This window comes from Arachis hypogaea, chromosome 4, assembly GCF_003086295.3.
Source record: "Arachis hypogaea cultivar Tifrunner chromosome 4, arahy.Tifrunner.gnm2.J5K5, whole genome shotgun sequence".
Lineage (NCBI taxonomy): Eukaryota > Viridiplantae > Streptophyta > Magnoliopsida > Fabales > Fabaceae > Arachis > Arachis hypogaea.
This window is the reverse complement of record NC_092039.1, coordinates 112,057,007-112,069,443: the sequence shown is the minus strand read 5'-3', so window position 1 is coordinate 112,069,443 and position 12,437 is coordinate 112,057,007. Positions and strand designations below refer to the sequence as shown.

At 31.1% G+C, this 12,437-nt stretch overlaps 1 pseudogene; it reads right to left on the bottom strand.

Annotated features, from left to right (window-relative positions):
- Window positions 1–563: 563 nt before the first annotated feature.
- Window positions 564–1,891, bottom strand: LOC112797298 (uncharacterized; annotated as a pseudogene).
- Between the last annotated feature and the right edge of the window lie 10,546 nt (window positions 1,892–12,437).

Sequence of the window (12,437 nt, the reverse complement as noted above, 5' to 3'; positions counted from 1 at the left end):
TCAACCCGTGGGTAGGGTTAGGATTGGCTCCAAACTCTACCATACCCTACCCATTGCCACCCTTAGAGGTGGGTGGTGCTAGACATGAATGTGGGATAATTTTTTCTCAACCATAAAGTGAAGAAATCGGATTGTCCGATTTCTTTATTAAAAAAAATTTGAACACAAATCGAATGTATGAGGAAAAATCGGAGGATCCGATTTGTACTTTTTAAAAAATTTATTTTGAAAACAAAAATCGAATGGTCCGATTTTAATATTAAATTTTTTTAATTGTTTAAAATACAAATCCGACGGTCCGATTTGTGTAATGTAATTTTTTTAAATTTTTTAAACACAAATCAGACGATCCGATTTGCTCTTGACACCACAACTGCGTAAAACACTCATACACTCCATAACTGTGTCCTACATTATTTCTCCTTCCATATCTAAATTAAAAAGTGTATCATGGTTGTTGGTGTTATTGATTTAAGTTGAGGAATATGTGTGGCCCTGTATATATATACACAATTGTGTTGCGATCACACTGATCATGTTTACCCAGTTGATGTCTCTTTCAATTTTCATAAATGGCTACCACAATGCCAAAGTTGTCCTATATTCAAAATCATGTAATATTGAAACCAAATCTTACAAAGGAATAATGTAGAATTTTTCCCGTGAAAGTAGCTAAGAAGGCGGTACAATAAAATTAATGCAACTAGGCTTTGTTTTAGTTGGGTAAAGTATATTCAAATTCTTGTGGTCTTGAAAAAAAATTATAAAATAAAATAGTAAATTATATAAATATTCTCATCATCTTCTTCTTCTTCCATCTTCTTTTTTTTCTCACATCTTTTTCTCCGTAGTCACTGCTGCCATCACCGTTTCTGTTGTATCTATCTTCATGATGGTCCCGCCTCTGTATCCACCGCCGCCGCCACGGCTAAATTCGCCACCACATATCCACCGCGGCCTCCGCTTCTGAAGCCACCACCTCCGCCACCTCCACGGGATTGAGTCTCGTTGACAGTGATGTTACAACCGTTAAGGTTGGAGCCGTTCATGCCATCAATCGCATCCCTCATGGCTTGCTCAAAAACAAATGTCACAAATCTGAAATCTCTAGATCTTCCAGTTTCGCGATCGTTAATAACTTGAACACAACCACGAGAATTCACATCAGATCTGAGTAAGAACAAAGATAATTAACAAATTCGAGAACCGAATAGAAATTGATCTATGTAACAAGAATAACACAGAGATCAAGTAATGAAAAACAGATCACAAAACACATATCACAGATCAGATGGATAGCGGTAACAAATCCAAATCCGAATCGGTGTTCAGATCCCGATCGATGATGCCTGCAATAAACGGTCCTTCGATTCAACGATTTCTCCGTAGACAGAGAAAGCTTTCTCTAGAGCTTCGTTATCGGTGGCCCATGCAAGCCCACCAACGAAGCACCGGAACTCAACATCTGCGGCAGCCATTGAAATATCTAGATAACGACGACGGCGGTTCGGTGATGGCAAGATGCAGATGAACGACGGTGAGGATGGCACATGCAGAGACAGCCCAAGAAGATGACGACAACGGCGGCTCTTCATGGCGGTCGTGCTCCTGTTTTTAGCGATGCTACCGGCAAGAGAGGATGATGGAAAAAAGATGAAAAATAAGGACAATCAAAAATATAATTTTTAAATAGAAGTATTTGTAAAAATATTTAAACATATATATAATTATTATATTATTAATAAAAGTTTTAAATCTAAGCTATTGATTCAAAAATTCAATGGCTATGATTTATAGAGAATATTGGACCATAAAAATTTTGAAAATACTTTTTCCACCGAAAAAAGCTCCAATGCAACTAAGGTAATGTTCATAACTAAGGTAATATTCTCTCCCGTTTTTTAAAATGTATTTGGGCGAAGTCTTCTTGTCGTGACTAATTAACAGTATTGGTGTTAATACTACTTGTGAATAAATATAGTTTTATGATATTAAGTTTTTAATAAGATGAATAAGTAAAAGTTTCTTTACTCTTAAATTAAAATAATAATCTAATATGATAAAAATTACAAATTCTAATGATAATTTAATTTTTATTTTATTTTTTTCCAACTTTAAGTATCCTCAACATTTTTCATTTATCTTTATTGATTTTTTATTAGTAGTTTTCTGTTGTAACAACTAAATCAAGTTTACTCTATTTTCCTAATAAATAATGCAACTTCATATTTATTTATTTTTGCGGGTTAACAATAAAATTAATCTTCATAACTTTTTTGTATGTATGTTTAGAGTTTTCTCCCGTTTTTTTAAATGTTTGGGTGGTCACTTCTTGTATTAGTGTTAGAGTGTTAATACTACTTGTGAATAAGTATACTTTTATGATAGGAAGAGATTTCGATAAAAATGGTTAAAACGTCTTTTTTATAAAGATATTTATTATTAATTAAAATTTAATACATATAATTAATTAAACTATATTATATTTGTCAAAATTAGATAAGACAAATTGATTTGGCTAAAAAATCGGTAAACTAAATCTTAAACCGATTTAAATTAATATTCTTTTTTATAGAAAATGACTACAATAACCTTATTATAGAAAATGACTAAAATATTTTTATTATATATTTTTTAATTTTAAAAATCCTAAATTCTAACCCTATAACCACACAAAGAAAAAAAAGTTAGAATTTAGGGTTCTTAATATATATATATATATATATATATATATATATAAAGAATATTTTAGTCATTTTTTATAATAGAAATATTATAATTATTTTTTATAAAAAATATTAATTTAGACCGATTCAAAGTATAGTTTATCGATTTTTTGGCCAAATCAATTTATCTGATCTAATTTTGATAAAAATAACATAATTTAATTAATTATATGTATTGAATTTTAATTACTTAAAAACATCTTTAAAAAAATATTTTAAACGTCTTTATCTAAGTAACTCCCTTTATAATATTAAGTTTCTCTGAGGTGAAAAAATTGATAAGATAAATAAGTCAAAATTTCTTTACTCTTAAATTAAAATAATAATTAAATATGATAAAAATTACAAATTTAATGATAATTTAATTCTTATTTTATCTTTTTCCAACTTTAAGTATACTCAACATTTTCATTTATTTTTATTGATTTTTTATTAGTAATTTTCTGTTGTAACCACTAAATCAAGTTTGCTCTATTATCCTAATTAATAATGCAACTTCATATTTATTTATTTTTGGGGGGTTAACAATAAAATTAATGTTTTGGAGTTTTCTCCGTTTTTGAAAATGTTTGGACGGTCATTTCTTGTATTAGTGTTTAAAAATGAACAATACTTATACGATGTCTTGGATACTGTGCTTAAAAACGAACTAAAACAGCTGGCCTTGTGTCGAATTGCGTTCATATAGATGAAGCTTTATTCAATGAAGAAAGTATAATCAGGAGCTTGAAAGATCAGGCAATAAACGAAGATAATAAAAAATATAGAGATCGGTTCATAAATAGTAAATTGTAACAATTGGGGGCAAATTTAGATATAAGTTAAACTTATGAGAATATTATTCTTCTTGCAACCTTCGCTTTTATAATTTTTTTTTTTTTGGGTCTATTATACTCTTCTTCTTCTTTAATATTTATTTTAAGTAAAATTGTATTAATTTTAATAATTTTTTTCTTCTTCTTATTATTGTTATTGTTTTCATTAGTGTTATTATTATAATTATTATTGTTATAATTAGTATTAATATTATTTTGATTATTAAAATCATTATTACTATTATTCTCGTTACTATAATTATTAATGTTATTATCATTATCTTAATTGCCAATATTACGATAATAATAATAATAATAACAATAATAATAATAATAATAATAATCCGTGATATCATTTATTGAAAAAAATAACATAACAAATATCATTTATTTAAAAAATTATTTATTGTATATAATTCATAAAAAAATATATTTTACTTTTATTATTATTGATTAGAAGATAATTTATTTATATTTTGATTAATTTTATTTATATTATTATTATTATTATTATTATATTTAATTTACAGAAAGATAAATTAATAACCATATTATTATTTATCGATATATTAATATTGATAATGATTACATAAAAATGATTTAATATTTAATATTTTTATATTATTTATTTTTTATATATTTTGATATATTTATAAATATTTTTTATTATTTTTATATACTATATCTTTATTTTCATTATTTAAAATTTTTGAACTTGTCACTACTTTTGAGCGTATTTCTTAATTTATTTTTTATGTAACATTAAATACAATTTATTACAATAAATTAATTATATCTACTAATTAATTTGATTAGATATTTAAATATCCATAATTTATTATAATTTCAATCTTATCACGTGCATGATACACAGAGACGGATCTATGTGTGACACTGTGGGGGCAATTGCCCCCATTAAATTTTTGAAAAACTAATAATAATTATATATGTATATAGAGAATTGTCCCATTATAATAATTTATTTGCCCCTACACTTCAAAAAAAAAATTATGTATAAGAAACATTTATATTATATAAATTCAAAACAAATATTAATAATAACTAATAAAAATCTAATTATTTAATTGCCTAAAGTTAAGCTTAATTTTTTAAATATAAATGAGATTTTTAGTATTTAATATTTTTTTATAATATATATCATTTATTTATTTTTTATTATTTTGTTTAATTTAATTTTGTTTAATTTATACATACATATAATATTGTTTTCGTTAAAAAAACGTTTACTATAATATTATAAAATGTTAACTTTTCAATTAAATATCAAAAAATTATTTTATATTTATTTAATAGAGAAAAATATATTATTTTGTCTATATCTACATATAAAGATAATTGTGATTGTTTGATTTGAATTTTTATTTTTTTCACAAATTTTTTGTCTTTCTCGCATAATTTTAAAAAAAAATTCAGACACCAAAATAAAAAATTGTCAAAATTTTAATTTAGTTTATTCGAGTTATATTTTTTATAAATTTTTTAGCTATTAAGTTATAATATAAAAAATAATCAATATAAATGTAATTTGACAGATATTAAATACTTGACTAGATACAAATATTAATAATAAATGTAGCTCATGTAATATTACCGAAATATTGAAATGAAAAAAATTAACTAAATTACTATACTTTTAGATGTATTTATTATATTTATTTATTAAAAATTTGATTAGCTAATATATTCTAAAATTTAAATATCTAAACATATTAATATTAATATTTTTTATTATTTTGCTATAATTATTTTGCCCCCACTTCTAAAATTTTCTGGATCCGTCACTCATGGCACATGCATCACACGTGCATCGCACGTGCATAGCACGTGCATGACACAGGTAATTACACTTGTTAAGATTTAAGTTTGCTGTCGATTAAATCTATCATTAACTATTAATTTAGTTATTAATAATAAATAATATATTACTGTCGAATTTATTGAAAAAAATACGACGATAACAAATTTTAGAATTGCGTCAATTTAAAATTTATATCCTCCACAAAAGAATCCTTCAGTAAATAATCACCAACGAAATTTATACGATCAAATTTATTCTGCTGTTAAATTCAATGGTAAACAGATTATCGATAAATTTTTTTAATAAATCTGTCGATAAATTCAATGATTTTCTTGTAGTGGAGGTTCTTAAATTTTTTGTTATAATTGTTTTTAAAAAATAAATAAAAGCTTTTGATTTTTTATATATTTAATACATTAAAAATATATCTTTCAAAAAAATTAAAAACATTTTTTGTTAGAAAATAAAAAAAGTGCTTATCTTAATTCTTAATTCTTAATTTCTACCTTCTATAATGGCATTATCAGTATCCAATATTTGGCCCTTGTTATTTATTATCAAACCTGCAAACGACTTAAAATTAAAATGGATAAACTAACCGCGTATGATGCCACCCATATTGATCAAAATCTTACCATCTAATATTGAATTATTTTGCTAAATTAGGGTAATAATCTTCTTGCTAATGCTGCTTAGTTTAATTAATTAAAACACTTGGGTGAGAACTAATTGTAAAGATGAATTCTCCATACATACACTGTTGATAAAAAGAAATCAAGTTTAAATTTATTTTCTATGTATATTTGGATAATATAATTTTTATTTTGCAATGTAAATTATATTAATTAGCGGCTCAATAGACACTTTAGTGCCTATTTAGCCGTTTTTCTATTATTTTTAAAAAATTAATTTTATTTTTTTGTTAATATATTATTCACTTTTTAAATTTATTAGATAAGTATTTTTTTCTCTTTCTTGTTACATAAGGCAGAACAAAACAGACTAATTCAGGATCTTTAGATACATAGACGATGTCCCAAGGTCAATCACCTCCTTTTTGCCGATGATTTCAACTTATTCTGTAAGGCTAATCTTGAAGCATGTTCAAATATCCTGCATTTATTGAATTCTTATGAAAGTATTAGTGGCCAGAAGGTAAATCTTAATAAATCTGCTGTATTCTTTAGCCACAACACTCCCTCTACTACTCGTACACTATTGGCTAACTCTATGAATATTAATCATATTGGGGCTCAGGATAAATACCTTGGTTTGCCTTCTACAGTCTCTAAATAAAAAAAGGCTTCTTTTAGTATGACGATCAAAGAAAAGGTTTGGAAAAGAATCCAAGGGTGGAAGCGCAATCTTCTTTCGTCAGGTGGTAGACACGTATTGCTTAAGGCAGTTACGTTAGAAAGCTAACATTCGAGGCTTCGAAATGATATATAATTTACCATGGTTGCCCTGCAGTTAGGCGACGCGCACGCGTGCATTTGTGCAGATTTCAGCGATCAGAAATCGCTGGGGCGATTTCTGGGCTGTTTTTGACCTAATTCAAGCCCGAAAAACACAGATTAGAGGCTGAGAGTGGAGCAGAATCAGAGGAACACTTCTCATTATTCATAATCTAGGTTTTAGATGTAGTTTTAGAGAAAGAGGCTCCTCTCTAGGTTTTAGGATCTTAATTTTATTTCTTCTCAATTTCTGAATTCTATCTTATTCTCAATTTAGTTCTCTTATACTCTTATTTGTTATAATACTCTACTTTAGCTATTTTCATTATTGATTACTTATTGTTGCCAATTTAGTTATGAATATTTGATGTTAGATCCAATTTCTATATTAATGCAATTTATGTTCCTATGGTTATTGTTGCCTTCATTAATTTGTGTTATTGATGCTTGCAATTGGTAGTTAGATCTATTTCCCTTGCTAGTTTTTTATGTTTTCATTTTGTGCCTACCAAGTATTTGATGAAATGCTTGAAAGGACGCTAGAGTAGAATTCTATGTTCTTGACTTGGGAATGTAACTTAGGAATTCTTGAGTTACTAATGTCTAAGTAATTGATGATTGGTAGCCATTAACTCTAGTTCTCACTAATTGAATTAGTGGATAGCTAGGACTTATGGACTTGGATTGATATAGTTCATTTGACTTTCCTTTACTAAGTTAGAGGATGATTTAATGGGATTGATCCTTGTCAATTCTCATGTTGTGGTTAGTGATAAGGATAGAGATCCTTGACCACCAAACCTTGCTAAGACCATTTTATCATTTGAATTTCTTCGCAATTTACTTTTCTTGTTCTTAATCCAAAACCCCAGAATACACAACTCATAACCAATTATAAGCATACTTCCCTGCAATTCCTTGAGAGACGACCCGAGGTTTAAATACTTCGGTTATCAATTTTATTAGGGGTTTGTTACTTATGACAACCAAACTTTTGTATAAAAGGATTATTGTTGGTTTAGAAACTATACTTTCAACGAGAACATATTTGTGAATTCTAGACCACACAAAAGTCCGTTCAATCGCTGTTGCCAGGAAATTGCAAACGTGTGCCTTATTATTGGTTATTGTAAATATTTGCTTTTGCTTATTTGTTAGTTTTTTGCTAGTTTTAGGACTTACTTGCTTATTTTTATTAGTTCTTGTTTTTATTAGCTACTATGAATTCTCACCCATTTGGCTATAAGTTTGGTTCAAACTATGTTGCAGGAAATGAAAGCTACAATGAGGATATGCATCAAGGATGGAACACTCAAGGTTGGGAGGAGCCACAAGCTTATAGACAATCTTCTTGGCAACAACCTCCTCCGGTCTCATACAGGTATAACTCTAATCCCAATGCATACCAGTCGAATGGATGTGGTAGTCCTTCTTGTACGTGTCACCAACCACCACCACATACCTATAGACCACCTCCTCAACATAGCTTTGAACCACCCTACTCACAAGCCCTTTTTCACCATTCACCTTCATATGACCCTAACCCATATCCACCAAACCAACCACCTTATGAGTCACATGAACCATACATAGAACCACCACCTCAATATACACCATCTCTATATCCTTATCAAGAAGAACCACCTTCGTATTATGAGCCCTTTCTCCCAACAAATGAACCCTCCTATCTATCCCAAGCTCCCATAGATGATACCTTTAATGTTATTCGCCAACGACAAGAAGAGCTTCAAAGCACACTTACCTCTACTCTCACTAGACTCACTTCTACTCTCCAAGCTCTTATATCCCGTATGGGTCCACCCTCTACATCCAATACTCAATCCTCAAGCTCTAGTGCACTTCTTTTTCAACCACATCATGATCTCTCCATCCCATCACCACCCTCCATGGAAGAGCACCCACATCTATCAATCCAAGAGTAACATGATCCCAATTATGCTAGTGACATGGAATAAGAGAGAAGGGATCGTCTAAGGGACGTAATGGATCGGTTTCACGCATACATACTTCAGGAGAAGCAAGAGGAGGCCCAGAAGGTAGAGGTAGTAGAGACCTTTGAGAAAAGTTGTCATGAAGTGGAAGACATCAAGGAGGAGTCTGATTTTGTACTAGAGCAAGTGAAGAAAGCCGAAACTATCAAAGAAGAGGAAGTGGTTAAAGACTTAGGAGATGCGGAACGTCCATGGGAATCTCAAGCCATAGAGCCCCCTTCTAAGGAGTTTGAATTTGATGTTGAGGAGGGTGTACAACCTCCAAGGCATATCATGGTTGAAGACTTTGAAGAGGTTGATCAAGAGATAGAGAATAAAGAAGAAGAAGCACAACCTTCCATGCCCTTGGTAAGAAATGAAGAAGAAATTGAATTGGAAGAAAGCTACCAAGAGGAAGCGGTTGCAATTTAAGAAGCTCGTACAGAGATGGAAGTTGTCAAGGAAAAACATCAGGGAGTGGAGCTTGCAAGATCACTAGAAACACCTCTCCTAAAGCCATTACCATCCAATACAACATTCAAGTGGGTAAAATCCTTATCCTTAACCTTTACTTTCCCACTTGAATATGGTTTACTTGAGACGGATGGTCAACTTAGAGCTCTATGTGGCTTTAAAAGTAAGCGGGAGATGGTTAGTGGTAGGAGTTGTCATGCAAGGTTCATTATGGTTGCACGTTCCCAGTTGAAGTGCAAGGATTGGCGTAGAGCTCGATTGAATGGGTCTAGGAAGTCGTTTGGGTACTTTATTGAGAATTCGCATTGCTTGCCACCCGGTTGGAACAATGATGATCAACACAAAGACGGGTGCAAAAGCAAGGTTTGGGACCCCGAAATTCATTCTAGCAATCAACACTCTTAGGGCCCTGTCACTTGCTTGAAGGTTGTATGTGCCTAGTTTGGGACCCCGGAGGTTACTGGAAGTACAAACATTGGTGGGGATTCCTGGACGAGTTCAAGCACAAGCCACCATGACAAGGAACTCACCAAATGTCCACTTAAGGACAATAACTAAAAGTGCTAGGTGGGAGACAACCCACCATGGTATGATCCTCCTTTTTATTAGTTTTAATTTCTTTCTGTCAGTTTTAATTTCCAGTTCTGCATATTTACTTTTATTTTGCATGAAAAAAGGAAATCGACGTGCAAGCGTCTACGACGTGCACGCGTCGTGTGCGACTGCGCAACAAAGAGAAAACAAACAGAGAGTTGTGATGGAGACGCGCGGGAGGGGTGCCTGGAGCACGAGCCACCCCACGCGTACGCGTGCCCCACGTGTACGCGTCACCTGCAAATTAGTCCATCCACGCGTAAGCGACAGTGACGTGTGCGCGAGGACATGAAAATCGCCGTAAAAGCACGAATTGAACAGAGAGTTGGGCTGCCACTGTGCTGGAAGCATTAGTAGTCACGCGTATGCGTGGAGACCGCTTACGCGTCGTATGGCCATTTCTGTTTTCACGCGTACGCGTGATGCATGCACGCATCGCGTCCGTTTCTTGTTCCCTTATCATTTCTCCTTCTTTCTTCTCTCCTCTCTTACTCCTTCTTCTTTTCTCACTTTCTTCTACTCCTTATTCTCTTTCCATCACTTTTACATACTGCATTCGCATACTTTCCTTCATTGCCTTTTTATTTTATTCATATTTTTATCTCCTTTTCTAATTTCCTATTTTACCATTGGTGTTAAATGTTCTTATTCAACTGTTGCATCTTTTCTTGAATTATTTTGGTGTTTCGTGACTTGTTTTAAACTGTTGGGTGTTATTAATTATAAGTTAATGATAATTTTTATAATACTTGTATTCCATTTACATTGATATGCACTTATATTGTCTTTCATTACCCATACTCTCTCCCCCATTATTGCAATTTTTGCACTATTGATATGCCATTTGCTTCTACTATTTTCTCACTCACATGTTGTAGCTACCATGTAATTGAGACCCTCATTATTCGGCATTCACCCACCCATATTTTATTTGTTTTCTATCTTTGCTTCTGGGTTACTTTTCTTCCCTTTTCTCTTCTTTCAGGATGGCCATCAAGAAGGAAAACGGAAGACTTTTACATGGGGCGACAAACAAGTTCCTACGCACATTCTTTGGAGACAAAGCGTCAGTTGGAGCCACCCGTCCACTTGCACATCTTTACATGTACCGAGGACGGTGTAATCTTTAAGTGTGGGGAGGTCGATACCGATTTCCGTGGGTTAGTTACCTTCTTTTCAACACCAATGGTTCATTAGTCAGTTGTTACATTTGCATGTTTGATTACATGTTTGTTAAATTTCGTGCATATTTTAGGTACTACTTGGTTGAAGTGATAAATTCTTTTTCAAAGAAACTATTTTATAGCATCTCACTAATTTGAATTAAAATTTTTGTTAAACTTGCTTGAGAAAATTTATTTTGAAACATGGTTTTAGAGCTCGAACACACAGCTTTGTGAGATTTTGAGCCTATTTGATTGGTTGTATTTTATCAGCCAATGTTTTATTTTGGTGTGTGTTGTTCTCTCTAAAATTGTGATATTGGTCTTGCTTAATTTTATATTTTCATTGTTTGATGTATGCATATACTTATATGATTGAGACCTTGTTTCACTTTAGCTTACATACCCATATGGCCTTAATCTTTCATTATCCCTTGCAAACCAATTTTAAGCCTATTTTACCCCATTTATTCTTTACTTTATCACATCACTAACTCTAAGCGAAAAATAATAATGTCCTTAATTTGAATCCTTGGTTAGCTTAGACTAATGAGAGTGCTCATGATTTAAGTGTGGAAAAATTGGGTTTGAAAATGTTTGGTTTGAGAATTGGGTGTTGTATACCTTTTGTAAAAATGTGCAAAGAATGTTGAGGACATGTTTATGCATTCAATACCTTAATCATATGCATTGAGAAAAATAAAACAAAAGAAAAAAAGAGAAAAAGAAAAAAATATAATAAAAAAAAGGGGATAAAATACCCCAAGTTAAGTAATAATATCAATACATATAAGTTATACTTAAATTTGGGATGCATGAATATGTGGTAAATATAGTTAATGGGTAGTTATATTTTATATTCTGATTACATTGATTGTCTTAAATTAGGTGGAAAGTTTAGGTTAATCAAGGATTCAGATTTTAGTCCACTTGACCAAATACAATCCTACCTTGATCCTAACTCCATTACAACCCTTAAAAGACCTCTTGATATGTGTATCTGTGCATTAATTCTTTGTTGATTGGTAGAAGAGCAGCAAGCCTTAGAGAGCAAGATTAGTAGAGAATTGAGAGAATCAAACCTTAAACACTTGAGTGATTAGAGTGTATACACTTCCGATAAGGGTTTGATGCTCGATTCTTTGTTCCCGACTTTCATGAGCTATTTTCTTCTGCAAGTCTATTTTTTCTTCATTTTTTTATGATTTGAATTAGTGAAATCCAGTTCATATTTGTTCTTGAAAGGGTTTATCTATTTTTAACCAAGTAAGTAGAAGCATTTCACATTTAGTTGCATTCATATAGATAGGTTGCATTCCATATATTATACCATTCCTCTTTACTCTCTTATAGTCTCTCTCGAGCTTAGCATAAGGACATGCTAATGTTTAAGTGTGGGGA